The sequence below is a fragment of the Miniopterus schreibersii genome (genome assembly GCF_964146895.1).
Source record: "Miniopterus schreibersii genome assembly, chromosome: 1".
Classification (NCBI taxonomy): domain Eukaryota; kingdom Metazoa; phylum Chordata; class Mammalia; order Chiroptera; family Miniopteridae; genus Miniopterus; species Miniopterus schreibersii.
Window position 1 is genome coordinate 179,802,554 of NC_138101.1, and position 22,096 is coordinate 179,824,649.

General features: G+C 40.8%; 1 protein-coding gene across 8 annotated transcripts in view; it reads left to right on the forward strand.

The window, feature by feature from the left end:
• The window catches only part of SIPA1L1 (signal induced proliferation associated 1 like 1), a 392,555-nt gene that overhangs the window by 121,221 nt on the left and 249,238 nt on the right, over positions 1-22,096 (forward strand). The window contains exon 4 of one of the 8 annotated variants that reach the window (XM_081116824.1): positions 7,465-7,513. The exons of the other annotated variants lie outside the window; for them this stretch is intronic. The gene's annotated coding sequence lies outside the window, so the exon portion shown is untranslated. The remainder of the gene's footprint in view (positions 1-7,464; positions 7,514-22,096) is intronic. 8 annotated transcript variants of the gene reach the window in all.

Sequence of the window (22,096 nt, forward strand, 5' to 3'; positions counted from 1 at the left end):
GCTCCACCATGGAATGGAAACTGTGGACACCTGCTTTGCTTCTAACTCTACTGAATCCCCAGATGCACATCTTTCAGGACTGGGTTAAAGGAAATGGGACTTTGGAAACTGAGAAATGTAATTCCAAGCAAATAAAAAATTACCCATCCTCTGTGGGAGTCTCAAAAAATCATTTTTATCGAGATATAAGGACCCTGCTCCCACTAGCAATGGAGAAAGACCATCCACGCATTTCTCCGATAACAAGAACAGAGCTTAGACTTAAAAAAATTTGTAGTAAAATATTCTAGACCTTGGAGAACTTATTCATATGGTTTTTATAAATTTTGCTTGCTTTATTTTTTTTTGGTAGTCTCATTTCCCTCTTTCGATAGATTTTTAAAAAAAATCTTTGTTGAAAGAATTACAGATGTTCCCTTTTTCCTCCATTGACTCCCCTCCTCCCACTTCCACCCCCTTCCCAGGCCTTCACCGCACTATTGTCGGTGTCCCTGTGTTATGGTATAAGTTGGTGGTCTAGTTTCATTTTTTTGAATGCACCTCTCCAATTTTTCCAACAAAATTTATTGAAGAGTCTGTCTTTACTCCATTGTATGCTCTTGTCTCCTTTGTCAAATCTTTATCGACCATATGGCATAGGTAGATTTCTGGGGTCTCTGCCTGTTCTTGTGCCAGTACCAGGCTATTTTTGATTACAGTGGCTTTGTAGTATAGTTTGATATCAGGTAGTGTGATATCTCCAACTTTGTTCTTCTTTCTCAAGATTGCTGGGATAGCTATTCAGTGTATTTTTTGGTTCCATATAAATTTTTAGAATATTTATTCTATGTGAAATATGCCATTGGCATTTTAATAGGAATTGCTTTGAATCTATAGATTCTTTGGGTAATATGGACTTTTTTTAAAAAAAATATATATCTTTATTGATTTCAGAGAGAGGAAAGGAGGGAGAGAGAGAGATAGAAACATCAATGATGAGAGAGTCATTGATCGGCTGCCTCCTGCACAGCCCCGACTGGGGATCGAGCCCGCAACCTGGGCATGTGCCCTGACCAGGACTCAAACCCCGATCGCCTGGATCCTAGGTCAACACTGAACCGCTGAGCCACTCCCGGCCTGGCTGGACATTTTGATAATGTTAATTCTTTCAGTCCATGGACATGATATATGCTTCTACTTATTTGTATCATCCTCAGTGTGTGTCTTCAATATCCTGTAATTTTCCGAGTACAAGTATTTTACCTCCAATACAAGCAAATTCTTACTGAATTTAATAAGAAGAATGGTATTTTGGAGTGAAAATGGCCACTAAATTGGGAGTTGATTTTGAGTTCTGTTTTTCACTAATGGGATGACCTGGATAAAATAGTGCTGTTTCCTCACTGGTACATAGAGTAGTTCACTTTATGCTTAATTTGCCATCACTTCTGAGTAATATTAGCGTGAATAAGAAATGCTCGTGAGAACATTTGGCAGGGGTGACCTGGATGAACTGCGAATGGAATTCTAGTAATACTTCCCCTTACCTGGAGTGACAGGAGACCATTTCCAGAAGGGTGTGTTTATTCATGAGAAGCGAAGAATTAAAATGATCAAATGATTAAATTGATGGAAGTACCAGAAGGCAGAGTCAAAATTTTTTAAACACAGTGAAATGTATGTCCTCATAATTTTATTATAGGCATTACCGAGCGTTTTAAGGAGCTGTGGGTAGTTATTTCTTAATAACAATTACTATGAATGGAATTTTAGCAAATACGTTTCACGTATATTCTTTGTATACTCCTGTGTCGCATTTCACTTGAATGATAAAATGAAATGGAGGTTTAAGTGACGGTCTGGAGCCCCCGTGATGGTGAGCGTCAGTCTCCTTAATGGATGACTCGTTTTTAAACTTGCAATGTGGTGTCCGAATGGTTGAAATAACACTGTACTCGGTGGTCTCTCAGCATTGCCAACTGGCCTCTGTATTTTATTAAGAAGCGAGGAAATGTTTGATAAACCACAGTTCAGACATTCTCACTGTCTCGTTTCGGGTTTTCCGTTTGTGAGTCCTCTTCAGAAGAAACACTTGGCCGATACACACCTGATAGCTGACCGACAGAGTGAGTGCGCGGCCCGCCTTCGCGTCTTGGCGTGCTTACTGTGAGTTAGCCTGCCACCACCAAGAGGGCTTAAGTCACAGGAAGCAGCCGGGTGGTGGTGACTTTTAGTGAACACTGGTATGCAGTAGACTCAGATCAGTAACCTGGCGCAGGCTACTCTAAACAGTACGTTTAAAAAATGGCCTCAGATTCATCTTTTCCTCCTGTTTCTAGACTTGCTAATTTGCTTGGATAGATCCAGAAACAGCATTGTACTTTTTTGCCACCTACTTGGAGCTGCTTTCTGAGATGACACCCTCCACCCTTCAGAGGAATTCATTCCTTTTTCCAAAATTTAGTATTTGTTATTTTTATCCACATACTTAAATGTCTAGCCTTCAGAATTTAAATACTTATATACATTCTGTCCTAGTGACTCAGGGGCATTATATAAGAATCCCCCCCCTTTAATATGTAGACATTACATTCCTTGGCCTAGTGTTTGTTTTGCATCTGTATTTCAATGTAATCCTAACAAGTTCATTCAGGCAGTGGTTGAACTGAGGTTAAGTGGTATTATGGTTGTTTGGCAGGATATGGCCATAAACACTTCTCTTTAAACACAGAATGGCCTGGGGTGACTGTAATATTCAATTGCATAATCACAGATTACACTTTATAAACACCGGAATGAGTACATGGGCCGAGTGCATCTTCAGTGAGAAATTGCCCCATGGGATGGAGTCTACTTTAGAAACCATCTGTAGAGTTCCCTTGAGACAATTATAATTAATATTATGCATTTAATTAGAATGTTTTTGGTTGGGTGGGTCTATAAATAGTTTTGCAGGGTTTCCAGAAAGTCTCCCACCTAACTTGTAAAAGGATAGGTTAAAATGTTACCAGTGTTTTGAAATATGTATTATATAGATTAAAATTTTTTTTAATCATATTTTTCCCTCTCTCCTTCCCCCTTTCCTTGTATTTTTGTGATTTGAAAGCTGTTTTGCAAAAGATACCCTCAGAAATAATTCACTCTCTAGAGACTGGATGGAATGGGTTTAGAGCCATCGTATTTGAATGAGTAGTAATGTGTCTGTGCAGAGCAACTCTGCTATGGATGTGAGGTACTGCTCTTAGGAGGTATTGGATACTACTCCATGAGATACCCATTACAGTGGGCAGAAACGCCTTTTGGGCATATTATTTATTTCTTGAGCATGATGTGACTATATTTGAAAAAAATTTTTACTTCCTTAATTATCATTTGCATTATTTATCAGAAAATTAGATATATTTGATATGGGACTCAGTGTTTACATACTCTTGACTTTTACTAAATTGTTTTTTAACCACTTGTTCTTTAATTTACAAGTAGGAGTTTTAATTTTTTTGTAACTGTTAACATATGTTTCTCATGTGTTTTATTCAGACTGATTTTGTCTGTAACCTTATTTTTAGAGAATCCAAATTCAGTTGGAAATATTTCCTTGACAGAGGCCCCAAGATTGGACACTATAGATTTTGGAAGTATTTATTTATTATTTTAAATTTAATTTGTATTTTTAGCAAAGTAATAATGTGCCTGGCTTAAACAGTGAGTAAAATAGTAGTATGGCTTGAAAATAAAAATGTCCTGTACTCCACTCTTCTCACCCTCTTCAGAGGCAGCAGTTTTCTCATGATAAACTGTCTCTTTTATAATTATAATGTTCTCTTTTCTCTGGTACTACTCTGTCTTAAAAGTTGATTGGATGCTATGTGCGCCTGGTGAGCTGGGGTTTGTGGTGTTCTACTCTCATTGGGAGTCCCTTGATGCCAGTTTCTATTGATCTTCTTTTTCAGATTGGTTAGTTTCTCTAGAAAAAAGTCTTCCAGTCTGTAAATCTGAAGGTGGCTGGATGAGTACTGTTAACTGATGCCCCATATTTTCAGTAGAGAGACTCATTCCTACTCTCTGTTGTGGCTGGCCAAATCTCCTCATTAGTTGCACACAGAATAAACTCCAGTCTCATGCTCCTAAGTTGCTCAGTCGTTGGGTTGGGGAATTCATTGCTCCTTTACACAGACCCTAAAACCAACGCCTTTTGTTTTCAGCCTCACCCTTTACATAGTACCGCAGTTTTGTAGCCTTTCTGGAATTCTGCATCATAAGTAGACTTTTTCTTTTTAGCTAGAATTTTCTTCCTAGTGACTTCCTCATCTCAGCCCCAGCAGTTGGGTTTTATCTTTCTCCAGTTTGCTAAATCAGTTTCCAGGATGCATTGTTTTTGCATCTTTCAGAATGCTGTAGACATCTCTTATATGCTGTTGTTTCTTTGCCCATTTTTTTATTTGTCATCTTTGGAGGGAATGAAGCTAAGCATATATTCAGTCATCTACTTTTATCCTGTAGGGACTTTTTAGTTTATTTACATGAAGCCTTTTAATTAACATACGTTATTCTTAATCTGATCTTTAGGATACAAAACACGAATTCAGTGTTATCTTTCGCTATATATGGAAAACAGAAAATGTGTGTGTGTGGAGGGGGGAGGTTCCACTGCATTTGAGTGATGTGAAAACTAGTGTATTTCTTGCTTTGGATTTCATTCACGTTAGAAAGTGTTAGTGGCGTTTATTTTCTTTTTGCTTGGTTTGGTAGACATTAAGCAGTAACTTACATATTTTCCATATTACCGTTTTCATAATACTGTCATTTTTTGTTGTTGGAGGGGGCTAATAATTGCATAAAATGTTATAAATGATAAGTCATCTTTGTATTTTGAGAACGTATTAATTGTTGCTATATTCTTTCAAATGACTTCTTTTTGAAAATAAACACATTAGGCCTATTGTATAAAATAGAGATTTCCTTGACCTAAGTTACTGTTTTAATCTGGGTAAGTCAGTTAAACACACTGCCAGTTTCTTTACCTATACATAAGAAATATAAAGTTTCTTGTGGGGTTATTAAGGGTATTGTACTTGTAAGATGATTGACAGGAAAGTGTCTTAAAAATTATAAAGTAGAATATCTGTGTAAGGTGGTGTGTTTGAGTAATCAGTGTGTTCTTGGGCTGTCAGGAATTAAACTATTTGTGTTTTTGCTCTTTGGTAATTGACTGCTTCCTGCAAATAACTTTTAGTTGAATATTCTTCATGGTGTAAAACTTGTACTATGTTTTGGAAAATGATGCTCATTTCATGATATCTTTGTAGCCCAGGCTCAGTCGTGGTGAAGGTTGAATAAACAGCTACCTAATGCTCTTATTTAAAGGATGCTCAAGGACTCACTGACCTCTGAATTGCTCTGTGTTCAACCTGGAATTTCGGGATGCTTTCCAAAGACTCCTTTTAAGTTGTCTGTTACTGCTGAAGAAGTTATATCTGGAGATATCGTCTGCCTATGTCATGTCAACTCAATCTCATTTATCTGGAGAACAGGATCTTGAGGAATAGGATATAGGTCTGTTTTTTGGAAGGGAGGGTAGAACAAATCTAAAATCTAGAGTAGTTAGGATGGTCAGCCTTGGCGGAGAACCTTGGGAGGCAAGGAATGACCTCAGGTGGAATGAGGTTAGTATGGCCATGTTGTAGTACTTTTAGGTCCAGCCTCGTCTCATCTCTTCATCATCATCACACTGCTGTGGTCATGGTCATATTCAAGTATAAAATCCATGGCACTTGAGTTCCAAAGTCTAGTAATTACTAGAAACTTAGTAGCACTTAATACACTCCTCACATAAGCCTCTCAACGCTTGTTTCAGATGTGAAGGAAAATGGATTTGCCCACTCTTAATTGGGAGAATGGGGGAAAAAGAATATTAATAATTGGCTATTTCTACCACAGCACAATTTGCATTTAGATATAGAGCATTAATTGATGTGCCACGTATTTAATGAGTTTATAATCTTCCCTTTTCCCACCTCTTCTGCTCTTGTTTCGTTTATTTGGAAGCAGCTAGATTATAGAGGAAATGATAAATTTATGGTGATTTTCTCAATTTTTGGATAATAGTGATCAGTACATTAGAAATATTAAAAAAGAAAAAGAAAATAGAGTCATCTAGCTGTCCACTTTTATATTTGTTGACATAAAGTGTTAAAAGCTTCTGTGCTTGAAAAATCACGGGGGTATTGGTTTTAGAAGCCATTCAAGTGCATTGCATTTGCTTGTGATCTTTTTGGTCCTAGAGATATTAAAAACCTTTATTATAAGGTGGCATTATTGTTGAATTGAACAGACTTACTTTGTGGGCGACAACATGGGATACTTTCATAGATTTTTGATATACCTAGTCTGTGCCGGTCAGGTTGCTCATTCTCGATGCCATCGTCTCTGTGAATGTATTTCTGGGATGGTAACCTCACCTCTCTTCTGTGTCCAATTCCTTCTTTACATATTTTTATTCCTTCACTCACCCCCTTGCCCTCCCTCTGGCAACCACCAGTCTGTTCTCTGTGTCTGTGAGCTTGTTAGCATGTGTGTGTGTGTATATATATGTATATATATTTTTATATATATATATAAATATATATACATATATTTTAATGTATCTGTTGATTTCAGAGAGAGGAAAGGAGAGGGAGAGAGAGAGACAGAAATCAATGATGAGAGGGTCATTGATCGAGCCCACAACCCGGGCATGTGCCCTGACCGGGAATCAAACCCTGATTGCCTGGATCCTAGGTCGATGCTCAACTGCTGAGCCACGCCCAGCCGGGCAGCATATATATATTTTAAGGATAGGGCGGTACCATTTGAAATCTGTTTTCTTTTTTTTGTTTTGTTAATTTTTTAGGGCTCTTCTTTTAGAAAAGTCACGAATACTGCATAGTAAATGAAGACTGTTTTTGAATTGCTTGCATGTTGAATGTCAAAATGTTTTTATTGTAAGAGGAAGCCAATCCTAGTTAACACTTTCCTCTGCAAATTAAAGTTTAGGATTTTAATCAGGTTATACTTAGCAAGAATTATGTTACTGAATTAGGTCAGCGTTGGAGGAGAGTGATGATGCTGGTCTTCCAGTGTCCTTTCACTAGGGATGGGCAGCAAAGGTAAGAGTTCTGTGCAGTTTGGTATTGACACTACTGTTGTGTAAGCCAAGTGTTCCGGGTGGTTCCAGGCCAGCCTTTCTTTGCATGGGTGGTACAAAGCAGTAAAATCCAGACAGAATAGGCTTTAGAATCTGGATAAGCAATGAAAATGGCATTGCCATGGAAACTTTGTTCCACCTTTTGCAAATATGTAACAGAAAAGCAACAATAACCTAAACAAATTTACATTAGAACTTGTTTGGAGAATTAAGAAAGAAGATTTGTTTACCCAGCAGCAGTCCAAGGGTGACTCAGGTTTGTCAGTTACTTAAGTAACACCACCTTATTGATTTTTCTTTAGGATTCATGAACAAAGGAACTACAGAAAACTGCACTGAACTTCTCTCTGGGTAAGGGTTTTTATTAGGAAGACTAACTTGGTAGATGTTACAGATATTTAAAAAGCTTTAGTCTGTTATTTTTAAAAAATGTTTTTATTGATTTTAGAGAGAAGAAGGGAGAGGGAGGAAGGGGGGATGGGAGGGAGAGAGAAATGTCAGTGTGAGAGAAAAACATTGATCAGTTGCTTCCCGTACGCAACCCGACTGTATGCACCCAGACGGGGGATGAACCCTCAACCAGGGCATGTGCCCTGACCAGAAATCGAATCGGCAACCTTTTGGTGCACAGGACGATGTTCAACCAACTGAGCCACATTGGCCAGGGCTAGTCTGTTCCTGAGTTAATTAAAGAGGAGAGTATTTTACTTTGTTGAACGGCAAACTTGGAGTGCCCATATGTGAAAAGACTGTGTCAGGTAGGTCTCTGGGGAAGATAAAGGTCAGTAAGATGGAATCCCTTCTCTCTCTCTTTTTTTTTTTTTTTTTAAATTTATCGTTATTGCTGAAAGTATTACAAATGTCCCATTTTTTCCTCCCAATTGACCCCCTCCATCTCGCTCCTACCCTCGCCCCAGGCTTTCACCCCATTATTGTCTGTGCCCATGGGTTATGCATATATGCATATAACTTCTTTGGTTAATCACTTCCCACCCCTTACCCCCTTCCCTCTGAAATATGATCGTTTGTTGTATGCGTCAATGTCTCTGGATCTGTTTAGTTTGTCAAATTCTTTTGTTCATTAGCTTCTTCTTAAAGAAGACCCTTCAACATTTCCTGTAGTGCTGGTCTGGTGGTGATGAACTCCTTTAGCTTTTCCTTGTCTGAGAAGCTCTTTATCTCACCTTCAGTTCTAAATGATAGCTTTGCTGGGTAGAGTAATCTTGGTTGTAGGTTCTTGTTTTTCATCACTTTGAATATTTCTTGCCACTCCCTTCTGGCCTGCAAGGTTTCTGTTGAGAAATCAGCTGACATTCATATGGGTGCTCCCTTGTAGGTAACTAACTGCTTTTCTGTTGCTGCTTTTAAGATTCTCTCTTTGTCTTTAACCTTTAGCATTTAAATTATGATGTATCTTGGTGTAGGCCTCTTTGGGTTCCTCTTGTTTGGGACCCTCTGTGCTTCCTGGACTTGTAAGTCTGTTTCTTTCCTCAGGAAGGGAAGTTTTCTGTAATTATTTTTTCAGCTAGGTTTTCAATTCCTTGGTCTCTTTCTGCCTCTTCTGGCACCCCAATAATACGAATGTTGGGCCTCTTGAAGTTGTCCCAGAGTCTCCTTATACTGTGTTCATATTTCTGGATTCTTTTTTCTTTTTGCTCTTCTGGTTGGGTGTCTTTAGTTTCCTCTTGTTCCAAATTGCTGATTTGATTCTCAGCGTCCTCTACTCCACTGTTGATTCCATGTAAATTATTCTTCATTTCAGTTCGTGTAGCCTTCATTTCAAATTGGTACTTTATTGTGTCATCGATGGTCTCACTTGTTTTCATAATAGTCTTACTAATATCCTTGAGCATCCTTATAACCATAATTTTGAACTCTGTACCTAGTAGCTTGCTTGGTTCTATTTCATTTAGTTCCTCTTCTAGAGATTTCTTCTGTTCTTTCCTTTGTGACATGTTTTTTTGCCTCCACATTTTGGCTGCTTCCAGGTGTTTATGTATTAGGTAGAGCTGCTATGTCTCCTGGAATTTGTAGAGTGGCTTTGTGTAGTAGGTGTCCTGTAGGGTCCAGTGGCTCAGCCTCCCCATTCACCTGAGCTGGGCCTTCTAGGTACCCCCTTGTGTGGGCTGTGTGCACTGTCCTGTTGTAGTTGAGCTTTGGTTGCTGCTGGCATCACTGGAAGGAATTGACCCCCATGCCAATCAGCTGTGAGGACGAGCTGCAACTACAGCCTAAGAGCTGCTGTGCTGGAGACACCCCTATGGAGCAGGATTTACTTCAGTGGAGCTTTGGTGTTCACCAAGTGCGCCCCTTGAGTGTGTCCCTCGTGGATGTGGTAGGGTTGTAATCCAGTGTGGTCAAGTCTGACCACCAGGTGCACTGTCTCTGGGGTCTCCCGGGAGGTGCAAAGTCAGCGCCTGCCAGTGCCTTGCCCAGGGGCACCCAGCATGAGCTACTCAGTAAACTGTAGTTGGCTGCTACTTGTGCTGGGCTTGGAGGTGCCCAGGAGAGGCCAAGCTATGAGCCAGTGCAGGCTGCCACTAGTGCTAGGCCTGGCGTCACTTATCAAGCCATATGGGGCATGCTGCTGCTTGTTTGAGAGATATTAGGAAAGTCCTGAGCATGAGGCTCAAGAGGCCACTTGCACAGAAAAGCCACTGGAAATGGCCTGGATGAGCTGCAGGTGGGGAGGGGTGGGGCCTCCGGGAATCACGGGGCGGGGCCAAAGGTGCGAGTCAGGTGCTGGCGATTCAAATATGGCGCCTGCCTGCTGGCTTTGTGCGGGGAGGACTCGCCAAAGGAGCCATGGCCTCTGCCAGCTCTTCTGTCTGGGAGGAAGCTGCCCCCCCAGCTCTTGCCCCAATTTCAGGCAGGTTAGTTCCTTCCCGTGTTCCAGGTTCCTTTCCATCTGCTGCCTGGCGCTGGGCTCAGAGGGAGCGTGTCTGAGTGAGTTCCTGTGCAGGCCCTTTAAGAGGAAAGCCTGGGGCTCCCACAGCCTCCTTGACCCTCAGAGACAGTCCCCGCTGGTTTCACAGCCCGGAGCTGTGGGGACTTCTCTTCCCGGCCCTGGACCCTGGGCTAGGGGCCTGATGTGGGGCTGGGACCCCTCGCTCCTCCCGGAAACCTCCGCCACCGAGATGTCCCTCTGGGTTTACCCTGCAGCACCCGGTGCAGGCCCGTGGCCGTGTCTCCACAATTCAGCCCCGATCCGCCCGCATCTCCACCCCTCCTACTGGTCTTGGTGCTTCTTCAGTTCCCTGGTTGTAGGGCTTCTGTGCAGCCAGATTTCAGGAGTCTCTGTGTGATGGTGGTTCTGTGTTTTAGTTGTAATTTTGATGTGGTTGCGGGAGGCGACGGTGCAGCTGTTACCTACACCACGATCTTGTTTCTCCTCTCCTGGAATCCCTCCTCTTAAAGATTGTTTTGTAGCCTTGTAGGGGAGGTCAGACATGGGCATAGTGATAATAGAGTGATGAGTTTCCTAAGAGAGCCAGGAATTCAGAGGAGGGAGAAAGACATTCATTCCCTAGGGAGTGAGGGAGGGGGCAGGCTCCATGGAGCTCCTGCAGGGAGTGGTTTTGAACAGTGTCTTGCTAGGCGGGATATGAGCATGTGAGGAGCTCTTCAGGTGATGCATGGGCAAGTGCTGGGAATAAGAACTTCAGATTTGCTGCAGTGTCTAGCATGGGAAGTAAATAATGATGATGTCAGCATTTATTGGCCTAACTTGTTCTAATTATTGTTTGCTTTAATTCATTTCCTTATAACAATAACATAATAACTCTCTGAGATAGATCATCTTCATTTTACAAATGAAGAAACTAATGTACAGGTAGGTTAAGAAACTTGAAAGGGTAGGAAACACCTTCCAAGTAAAACTTAGTAGAATTGGACCCCAGACTGGTTCCGGAGAGCCCACCCTGACTCACTGTGTTTTGCTGTGGGAAATGTAGCGGAGGAGGGTTGGAGTTTATTTATGAAGAGCCTTGAACGCTCTCATGAATCATTTAATATATTGGAAGATACAATTTTTTTCAATGGTTCTATGTGATGTTTTTTAACACATTCTCTCATTTCTTTCAATGTGCTTTGCTGCCTTTGAAATGCCTTTCCCACTTTATTGGTTAATCTCTACACAGTCCTCAATTCCTTGCTCATGTTACCTTTTCTGTGAGGCTTTTCCCAGTTACCAGGGAAGAAGGGATTCGGACTGTATCTTTTTTGTATCCCTGGTGTTCGCTCATCTTTGTGGCTGAACGAAGCGCAGATAAATCTCAGCCAATTGAAAGAGAGGGTGATGTATTTTTAGACATCATATTGATTTTTTTTTTATTGCTTTCTTTCTGAGTTATATGTGTTTGAAATACCTAGAGAAGAGGTGGAATAATATATGGTACGATACTTTATTTGATTGGGTTCCTGTGAAAATGAAGGAGAGAGATTATTTCAGATTTCGGGTTACTGGGGACCATTTGTGTGAGGCTGAGCTTTGGGCTTGACCTTAAGGGAGGTGTAACATTTACGTTGGCAGAGGGGACAGGGCACACCCAGCTGAGAGAGCAGCATGGGCAGAGGACAGAGATGGGTTGAATATGAAATAACACTATCTGCCTTGAAACGTGAGCCTCCCAGCTTCCTGCTGTACTCATTAGAGCATTTTACAGCATTGAGAATCTCTTGAAAGCCCTGATTTTCTTTGAAAGTCTGCCAGAAAGATGCATGGGCCAGCAAAATGTTTGCCTTAATGTGGTTTGAATTTAAGGTAAGTTCCTAATACATGGAATATAAAATTCAAATGCTTAAGATGCCTTTTTGGTAGAAAAAATGCTATTGAAAAATAAGCCCATTTGATCTAAATTAAGCTTACTCTCCAGAAATTCCTTAAAATCTTAAAACAAGTCACCTCCCATTTAACTGGTAGGTAGTTATCTTGACTTGAGTTTCCTCCGACTGTCATCTTCAGACCAGCAGAGACTCTCAGATTGCTATAATGGGCTCACAGACTGAAGTCTGCCTGGTGCTCTCTATGTAGAAGCACTCTGTCTGTGATGTGGGGAACTAAGGTATTGAGGAGAGGCCAAGTTAATTGGACCTGTGGGGAGGAAAAATGATGAACTCTCATAATAAAGGAGGGTGTCGGAATGCAGAGAGAGGTATCTTTCTTAGGAAACATCTTCTAACAATTGGAAACCTTTTAAAGTGCTTTTGAGCCATAATCCAAAGTACTAAAAATGATGCCTCCAAACTACCTGTGCCCCAAATTAAAAGCCCTCTCCCTCACCTAGTTTGCATTAAAAGCCATGTCTCAGAAGCACCCAGCCTGGAAGGAGCAATCTTCCCCCAGACGGTCAAGGTTATAGCTCCCCATTTTCCTGACTGGTTATTCTTAGGAGCTGGGTCCTACCTTCTGTAGAAGGAAGGACTGACGGGAAGGTGTATCCAGCTCTTGTGTGTCCTGCCTCCATCCCAGAGTCCTCTCTAGACATGGCTGCTGTTTTTCAGTTTTCCTTTTCCCCTGAATATTTTAAGGTCATAGATGTTTAAATGTAAGGTCCATAAGGGTATGGACTTGGTCTTATTTCCTAATATATCCCCAGTGTCTAGAGTAGCATTGTCAAACAGAAATATAATGTGAGCCTATGTATATTTAAAACTTCTAGTTGCCATGTTGAAAGAAAGTAAAAAGAAAGAGACAGTTTTAATAATAGATTTAACCTACATATCCAAAACACTATCATCTCAACATGTAATCAGTATAAAAAATTGAGACATTTTACCTTCTTTGGTCCACACCAAGTCTTCAGAATCCAGTGCATTTTTTATACTTAAAGGACATCTCAATTTGGAACGCTGCCATTTCAAATGCTTAATAGCCACCTGTGACTACTGCCTACCATATTGGACAGCGCAGGCGGGTCTGGAGCTATAACTGCTGTCTGGTAGAAGCACAGTAACTGTCTGTGAAATTAGGGAAGAAGAAAGAAAGGGAGAGAGGGAGGAAGGAAGGGAAGAAGAAAGTGCCGAAACTTCACAGATAAGTGCACAGAGGAACATTACTTGTTTTTAGTTGGAAACTGTCTTGGTAGTTTTTAACCAGAACAGCAGCTGAGTGGTGCTTGTTAAATTTTTAGTTTAAAACCATTTGCAAGTATGTTATCTTACTGATACATACCTTTAGCAACATTGTTTAGACTGGTCAAGTTTTACTGTCTTTTATTTACAGGCTTAGCCAGGTTGAGTGAATTGTGTGGTCTGGCCCAGGATTCAACCTCTTTCGAGTCCTAGCTCAGTATTTTCTCCTCTGAGGTACCTTCTCATCAGTTTGTGTTAGGTGTGCCCACACTTCCCAGTGAACACTAGTTGGTACCTAGATATGGATAGATATTAAAAGATAGACTGAATAAATATTTTGAATACAGAGCTATTTAAAAATAGTTATTAAAGGCCACATCTTAAAGTTTGTTTTAAATTTAATAATCAAAGACATGGGTGGGTACATAGCCAAGAAAGGGGTGTGTGTGTGTGTGTGTGTGTGTGTGTGTGTGTGTGTTTGTGTGTGTGGCTTGCTCTAGGTGTTAGGATCTTCTGATTACAGAAGGCATATAAAAATTTGGTGCCCTGATAGGGTGGCTCAGTTGGTTGGAGCATCATCCCATACCTGATGTGCAGATAATACTCTGCTGTGTTTGGAGAACATTGGGGTTCTTTGTGCCCAGCTCTGACCAACCAGAGAACATCCAAAGGAAGGATCCACACTGAAGGAGATTTTAGGAAGGATTTCAGATGATGCCTGGTTAGAACTATAGCAACTGATTCGAGGGAAAGAAGACACAGGGAGGAGATTTTACTTGGTGTCCAATAGGTAGTCATTTATCGAGGTGTATAGAAGAGATTCTGACAGTTGATGGGAGGTGAGACTGCTCTACTGGTACCCTTTCCGTTCTAAGGTTCCACAAGTTTTAGATGAACTGAAGCCATTCCATATCTAATGGGAACCAAGAAGACCCTGAGGATTATTTTCAGCCTGTGTAAACTTAGGTGTGGAGGAAGAGTGTCCTCTTGTCTCGCTGCGTGTTGACCCCTCCAACTCAACCTTCTAGGCAGGAGGAAGCCACAGAGGCTTGGGGACCTCAGGGAGAGCAGTGACTCCCAATAACCAGTATCTCCTGAGGACAGGCTCCTGCAGGTAAATGCTTCAGGAATTCCCCATAGCCCATAGGGTGAAGTCCGAATGCCTTCCCACAGTACCAGGCCACATGGCTTCCTCGCTGACTCCTCTCTCCTTACTGTCTCTCCTCACCGAGCCTTGTTTGTTCCAGTGGTGTGGAAATTCCTTGGGACCCTTGCTGCTCCTTTTTCTTAAACACTCCTTTCTATTATTGAATAATTTTTTTTATTTTCCTTTTTAGGACCAGCTTAAATGTTAGCATCTGTGGTTTTTCTGGCTTCCTAGCATTAGTTACTTTATAACATATACTTCTGTTACAGTATTACTGAAATTTTTTATTTAACTGCCTAGCTTGCTCCTCTAGACTGTAAAGGCCTTGAAGACAGGGGCTGCGCACTCTCTTTGACTTTTCAGTATCTAAAAGGCACGCAGTAAATGGCACATCCTGGGCATTCAGTAATTTTTGAATGAATGAATATAATTTTCATTTGCTTTACCATATTGATAACTTATTGTGGCTTTGGCTTTAGAATTTATTATACATGAGATAAATAGCTGAACTTATGATTGGTTGATTAAAACCTTGAGAAGTGTAGGACTGCAGTTTTCTTGAATTCTTTATTAAAGATGTCGTTAGAGATGCTGTCGTGATATAGTGAGGTGTTTCTGGTTTCTAGTGAAAGTATTTTGGGTTATTTTCTTTTAAAACTCCTTCAGAGTTATCAAATTGTTGTATTCATATTTTCATGAAAGACCACATCTTTTTATTTTTATTTTTAATCTTCACCCGAGGATATTTTTTCCCATTGCTTTTCAGAGAGAGGGAGGGAGGGCATTGAGACATAGATATGAGAGAGACATACGAATTGATTGCCTCCTGCATGAGGCCCTGAGCCTCCAACCGAGTTACATGCCCTTGGCTGGAATCGAATCTGGGACCCTTCAGTCTGCGGGCCGACACTCTAACCGACGCTTAAAACCGGCTAGGGCATGAAGGACCACATCTTAATCAGGGCTAAGAAAAGGGTAAGATGAGGCTAACAAAAAATTGAAAATCACCATATTTTAGGTAATTGTGGTAAAGAGATGGTAGGTGTTTTATAGAAAAGTATGAGTATTTGAGAGTAAAGGAAATCTGTAGTAAGAAATGTTTCAAACAAAATTGAATGTACACTATGGGCAACAGAAGAACAGATTGTGTTCTAACATGTTGTAGAGCTCATAGTTTGCAAAAGCTCATTTATCAGATGTTACTGGACCATACTCATGCTTGCAGGACTTTTAATTCATCAATACCAGTGTTCTGGTTGCCCAGGGCTGATCAGATTTTGGAAAATCTGATGTGCTTAAACAGACATTTCTAAACATTGATGTCTGCTAGAAAATCAGTTGTTCTGCAATGACAAATATATTTCCAAGCAGACAAGCATTTTATGGAGAATAGGCGAGTCCTGTTCCCAGCCAGTAGATTACTAGGGCAGTATCGTTATCTTCAAAGAAACAAGAAAGCTACGCGGTGTGCATGTGGCATCAGGGCTGGCAAGGGTGATGAAGGTGTTGAAGCTGATCAGATACTTCTATAGGTGGAGCTTAAGACTTGCTACCCAAGTTTGTTCTTTGTTCCCAGCCAACATATTGTCCTAGATTTCTTCAGGGAGTTGTTCTACTAGGCACAGATCTTTTTCTCAGAGCTTCTGGCTGATTCTAATCAAAATAGGGTGTACCTTCCCTATTATCCTAAACAGCTTCAGTTCCTCTGTTCACCAAATTAAGCAGTATTCATTTTCTTTTAATATATTTTTTATTGATTTTTCAGAGAGGGGAAGAGAGAGAGAGAGAGAGAGAAACATCAATAATGACAGAATGAGTCATTGATCAGCTGCCTCCTGCACACCCCCTGCTGGGGATCGAGCCCGCAACCCGGGCGTGTGCCCTGACTGGGAATTGAACCTCGATGTCCTGGATCATAGGTCAACGCTGAACCAATGAGCCACGCCTGCAGGGCAAGTTGTGCACTTTAAATATCCTGCAATTTTATTTGTCAAGTATTCCTCAGGAAGTCTGGGTGGGGGGCGGGGGATTGAAAGGAAGGTGGTATGATAAAAATGGTATAATTTATCATTTTAGCTCTTGTATTAGGCATTAAACTTGATTACATTGTGTATATATACTTTTATATTGTTTTGAGTAGCATTGTTAATAATTTACCATATATTATATTACATGTGTCATTTTAAAAGGTTTACTATCTTTTGAAGTGTGATGTAATGAGTTAAAACTAAAAGTCTTTAGGTAGAACAAGAAACGTATCCTATTACGAAATAAATTCATTGAGCAACTGCTATTCATTATTGAGAAACTTGAGTTCATCCCATTTTGGGAATGTTTCTTTTGTAGAATATCTTGTATCTTTTGGTAAATCTAAACTATTTACTGACGGGTCTTTCACGTAAACTTAATTGACGCATTTCAAAATGCACATTTAGAGCTGAGCCTATTTCTAGGACTGATTTCTGTGTGGCTAATGGATGATTTCAGACTGTTGAAGATAAATAGTCATATTCTCAAAGGTCAGTTAAATGGAACCTTGATAAAAGCATTATTTTTGAGAACAGTGTAGTTACTCATTTTGTGGTGGTGCATCAGCAGTGGGGACATCAGCTCTCCATGCTCTCCAGTTCCTCATGAGAGAGATTGTGGTTGATTGTGGTTCCATTTTCCTCAGTCACCATAGTCACCACATTTAATTGTTTTCCAAGTGTTGTCAGTTTTATCTCTAAGCCTCTCTTCATTCATTCCTTTCTCTATTCCCACTCTCCTGGTTCAGCCCCAATTTCTCGCCTAGAAAGCAGCTGCAGCCTTGCTCCCAGCACTTCTTTATTCAGTGCCTTTCTTCTTTCAGGCTCTCTTTCATCACTGTTGAATTTTTTTGGAGGGGGAAATAAAGTGTGTGTGTGCACATATATGCACATTTGGCTCTGATTGTGACAATCCCTCATACACCTCTGGTGGTTCCTTGTTGCCTGTAGGGTAATCTCAGCTCCTTAGCAGGTTGTGTAAACCTCAGTGGAGTGGTTCCAGTCATCCAACACCAGTTCCTCACCCTCTCTTTGCCCTTCCAGGTGGTTTCAGTCCGTGAACTACTCTCTTTGCAGTTGGATTGTTAGGAATGCTTTGTTAGCATTAGGTGTTCAGACTTTCTTTTGTGCAGGTAGCTTTATAAGTGTAAAATCCACCATTTCATCCTGTTCGAACATCTTCTGCAAGCACACGATGGAGCAGTCTTGTCGTCTGAGGTAGCAATGTTTGCATTCTGCCTCACAAAGTGTGAACAGTTCTCACATAGAATATTTTCTTTTCCTGAAAGGCTTATGGCCTAAATGGAATAAAATAACTGAAATGTAATTGTGGTTCTTTAGACTAATGTGTTGAAAGTTATTTTCCCATTTAGGTACTGTTTGAAAGTTCTGAACTATTTTTTGGCATATAAAGTGAACTTTTCCAATTCATCGTTAGAAGTATAGCATTTTCTTTTACAGTAAGAAATACTTATTTGGAATATGTGAGAAGATTGGTGTTAACTAAATGTATTATGGTAATCATTTCCCAATATATGCATATCAAATCATTATGTTGTACACTTTAATACAGTGTTATACACTATTATATACAGTTATATACAGTGTCAATTATATCTCAGTAAAGCTGGAGGGAAAACCACACACGCACTCACTCTGCTAACCTACCTTTCTCCTTGTACAATGAAGATGACCACAAAGATACACAAGGTATCAGCACCACCACACGTTTAAAATACTGCTCATTTATACCTCAGCTGCCTGATCAAGTTATAAATCTTCCTAGTTTCATCCGAATACTTCTCTATCTTTGAAGGTGCTTACTCACACTATAACACTAATTCCCAGGGCCATGCCGTGTGCTCACAACTGGTGCTCATAACTTGTTAGGATGGAGGTTTGATGGTCATCTTTGTAATCATGTGGTGATTGGTCCCATACAAGTCCAGGGATGCCAGAAATGATGTTGAAGTAGGCATCTGGCTGCCTGGCTTTATGGAGGGCTAGGTCAAAGCTAGATGACAGACATTGCCTGGAGAGGAAAGCCATTTCATATCCTGAGGCTCTCGGGGAAATTTCCATGCAGCCTTTAGAGTTTAAGTGTTTCTGTGTATATTTGATATTTAAAATGTATTTCTATGGTTTATGTGCTTTGTTTACTCAAACACTGTGCATAGCAGCCTTTTCTGTCTTTATTCTGTTTCCTCCCCTGAAATGCTTTTCCTCTGCTCTCCTCTTTGCTCACTGGAAACTTATCCATGGTTCTTCCTTGATCCCATTGAGTACATCTTCTGAACTTTGTGTTCTTTGCCATCCTTGAAGTTGTACCAACCAACACTTCAGTTGTATTATTGCTGTTTTTACGTATCCTTCCCCATGAAATAGATTGTAAACTTTTCCGAGGGGAGCCTACGCCTTTGTGACCTTTGGAACTCTGCAGCTCTCTGCTCAGAACCTCATGCCCTGTTGGTGTTTAAGAAGGGTTTGAATCAAAGTCCATACTTATTTTTAAACACAGCAAATAATTGCACCTCAATTAAGATCTGATTTGCTTGGCTGGTGAGGGTACAGGTGGACCTCAGTTTTAATTGAGGCTGTGGCAAGTAGAACACTCTTATTTATTTATTTAATTAATTTATTTATTTATATAAATATATGTTTACTGATTTTAGAGAGAGGAAAGGAGAGGGAGAGAGAGATAGAAACATCAATGATGAGAGAGTCATTGATCGGCTGCCTCCTGCACACCCCCAACTGGGGATGGAGCCCGCAACCGGGGCATGTGCCCTGACCGGGAATCGAGCCCCATCACCTGGATCCTGGGTTGACGCTCAACTGCTGAGCCACGCCCGGCTGGGTGAGAACATTCATTTTTGAGATAGCTGAGATTTTCTTTGTCGTTTAGGTCTGACTGCTTCTCAGTGCTGTCACAGGTTCCCTGATGTTTATCAGTTGGTTATCTGGTTGCGTTATCCATCCCATGTGTTTCCTGTACGTGGCGGCAGTTTCTACCTCGTGCCTTTGCCCCCGGAGTCAAAAGCACCATGCACACGTGGCTCCTGGTTCTTTCAGTGAGAAGAACTCACTTTCTAAAGATCTGTTTACTTTTTTTAGGCCACAGGCTTGCCATTAATATGTCCACTTGTCACTTTAATCCCCAAAGTGACTTTCCTGGTACGAAGGGTAGGTGGCACACGTTGTAAGATGTCACGAGAGCCTGCGCCTTGCTGTGGGAGATTGGGACTGTCTGTTTGGAAGGGTGCCATTTCTAGAGGTAAACCTTTTAAAAAGTCAGTCTGACTACTCCGTGGAAAATGATAGTGGGTAGAAAGATTGATGAGGAATTTGGGGCCTTTGTCTAATTGAGAGGTGACAGTGACTTGCACCAATGTGGTGACAGTGGAGAGATGGAGAGGAGGCAAAGACTCCCATCATGTCTCCAGGAGGGAGAATTTATAGGCCTTGACAGAATGGACATGGGGGTGAAAGAAAGGACTGGGAGGTGAGTGCTAGAATGGCTCGAGTAAGTGGGTAGGTGGAGGTGACTTTAGCTGAGTTTCATGAAGAAGCCCCATGATGAAGGTAATAAGCCTGTTGAAGGACTGACTTCTTTTGTCATCACCACTACTGCCTTATCCTAGACACTGTTTGCTTGCCTCTGTCTCTCTGTGTAGGATTTTTATGCTTAGAATTGCAGGGCAAGGAAGAAGAGGAAGTGATTTGTACAGCTTGGGACCCAAGAACCATTGGTGTGTACTTTTCTGGGAAGAACGTTTTCCTTGTGTTTCCATGAGTTATCAAATCCATTAGAGTTAAAAAAAAAAAAAGAAAAAAAAAAAGGCAAGTCTTGCAGTCCCTTGATAAGGGGGTTGTTTCAATAACAAGTTAATTGCATTAGCTTGGTAGGGTTTATTTGTCCAATAGCTACATTGATTTTTTTACCCAGGATTTATTATCTGGGAGTTTACAATGAAACTCTTGAATACATTTCAGGGTTTTTCTTTTTTTGATCTTAACGTAATACATTTCTTTTTCTTATTTATTTTTTAGATTTTAAGTTTTCTTTTTAAAGCTGGGCTAGTTTTCCTTAACTCTCGAGGATAATTACTCCTTGTCTTGTGATTGTGTAAGCTTGATACAGTAGGATGAAGGAAACAAGCGCCTGTGGATTACTTTATCCAGTTTGTTGTCTTCATTCAGAATTCCTCGGGATAATGTCTCTTGTCCTTCTAATGCCAGATGCTGATTTCAACAGCACCGGATTGCTTTTCATAAAGAAAGTAAAAAAGCTAAAGAAAAAAAAAAAAAGGCCCAGGCTCTGTGGAGTTCTGTTAAATGCCTTTCCTTTTTATCTTGGGAGATTTATTTTGTGTGTGTGCTTCTCATGTGCTTATTGTTTTGACAGGGTGATCGTACATTTCTTAACCTTTATGCGTTGTCGACAGTTCCAGGCTACCACGTGGAGTTTGCATGAGTTTTGAATTATTTTTGCACCATCTTGCACAGGCCCTTTTATTTCTTTTGCTCTGCAGGATTTCCTTTGGTCTGTGGCCTAGGCTGACAGGAGAGGGAAGATAGAGTTTATCCACCTTCTTTTTGGGTGGGGGGAAGGCTAGGCTTAACATTATTTCTGATTCAGTTTATATTCCACGCCCTGGAAATCAACAATGGAAAAACTTATTCCATTTTAAAGATAGACTAGAAAGCATGAACTATGATTACAAAATCATTAGTGCTGATCATGAAACATTTCCAGGTCGCATTTGGGTTCTTAGTAATGACTTTAATTCCTACCAGAAATGCAGTTATGTCTGGTTTTTTTAGAAGATAAATACACTATCTTTTTGCTTTTATTTTCTTTTTACAGAGATCCATCTTTTTGTGTTTTCCCAGTTGTAAAACACCCCCAGCTAGTAGAGGGTGTTTAAGCTTCCCAAAGTGTCTGGGCTTTCCTTCAGAGAAGTATTGCTGTTCTGTTGTAGTATCCCAGTACAGACATTCTTTAAGAAGGGCTCATGCTGTGTGCTAGGTGATTTATAGTTCCACTGTCAACTGTGTTTGGAATTTCATGAATGGGTTCCTAGTCTTCTCTCCCTTGTCCCAGATTTCAAAACAAAACAGCAATTAGTAATGAAAATTTTCCTGGGGCCCTTGAAGAGGAGATTTTATTTAGTGATTGAATTGAACCAGAATTTGTAGCCTATGGATGGTGATGGAAACGCTCCCTAAAGGATCGTTCATGTTGCACTGTCAAGTATGGCCCAGATTTGTGCCCCTACCCCCTTTCCTTTCCTTCAGGAAGAGTGTATCTCCCTGGTTTTGGGCCTAGACTTGCACATACCCTGAAGGATCTGATCCTCAGAATCCTAACTCCCTTTCTCCTGCTGCCTTCTTTCTGTTTTGAAGACTAGTAGAGGATTTGAGTCAGACCTGGGTTTATTCTTGTGTTATTTTCCATATGAGCTGCTGTAAACCTACTTTTGCCCCATTCTGTATTGTCCCTAATAGGAGTGCTTCGTCACGCCCAGGTGAGTGTAGAACTCTTAGCTCTTTACTCGGCATTTGCTGATGGGGGTGGGTGTAGGGCTGCAATTTTTTCTGTGGGATTTGGCGGGAGTAGAGTGACTTACCTAAAACGTTTCTGTCTTTCTAGGTTTCCGCCATACTGACCCTTTAGTTAGAGAGAAC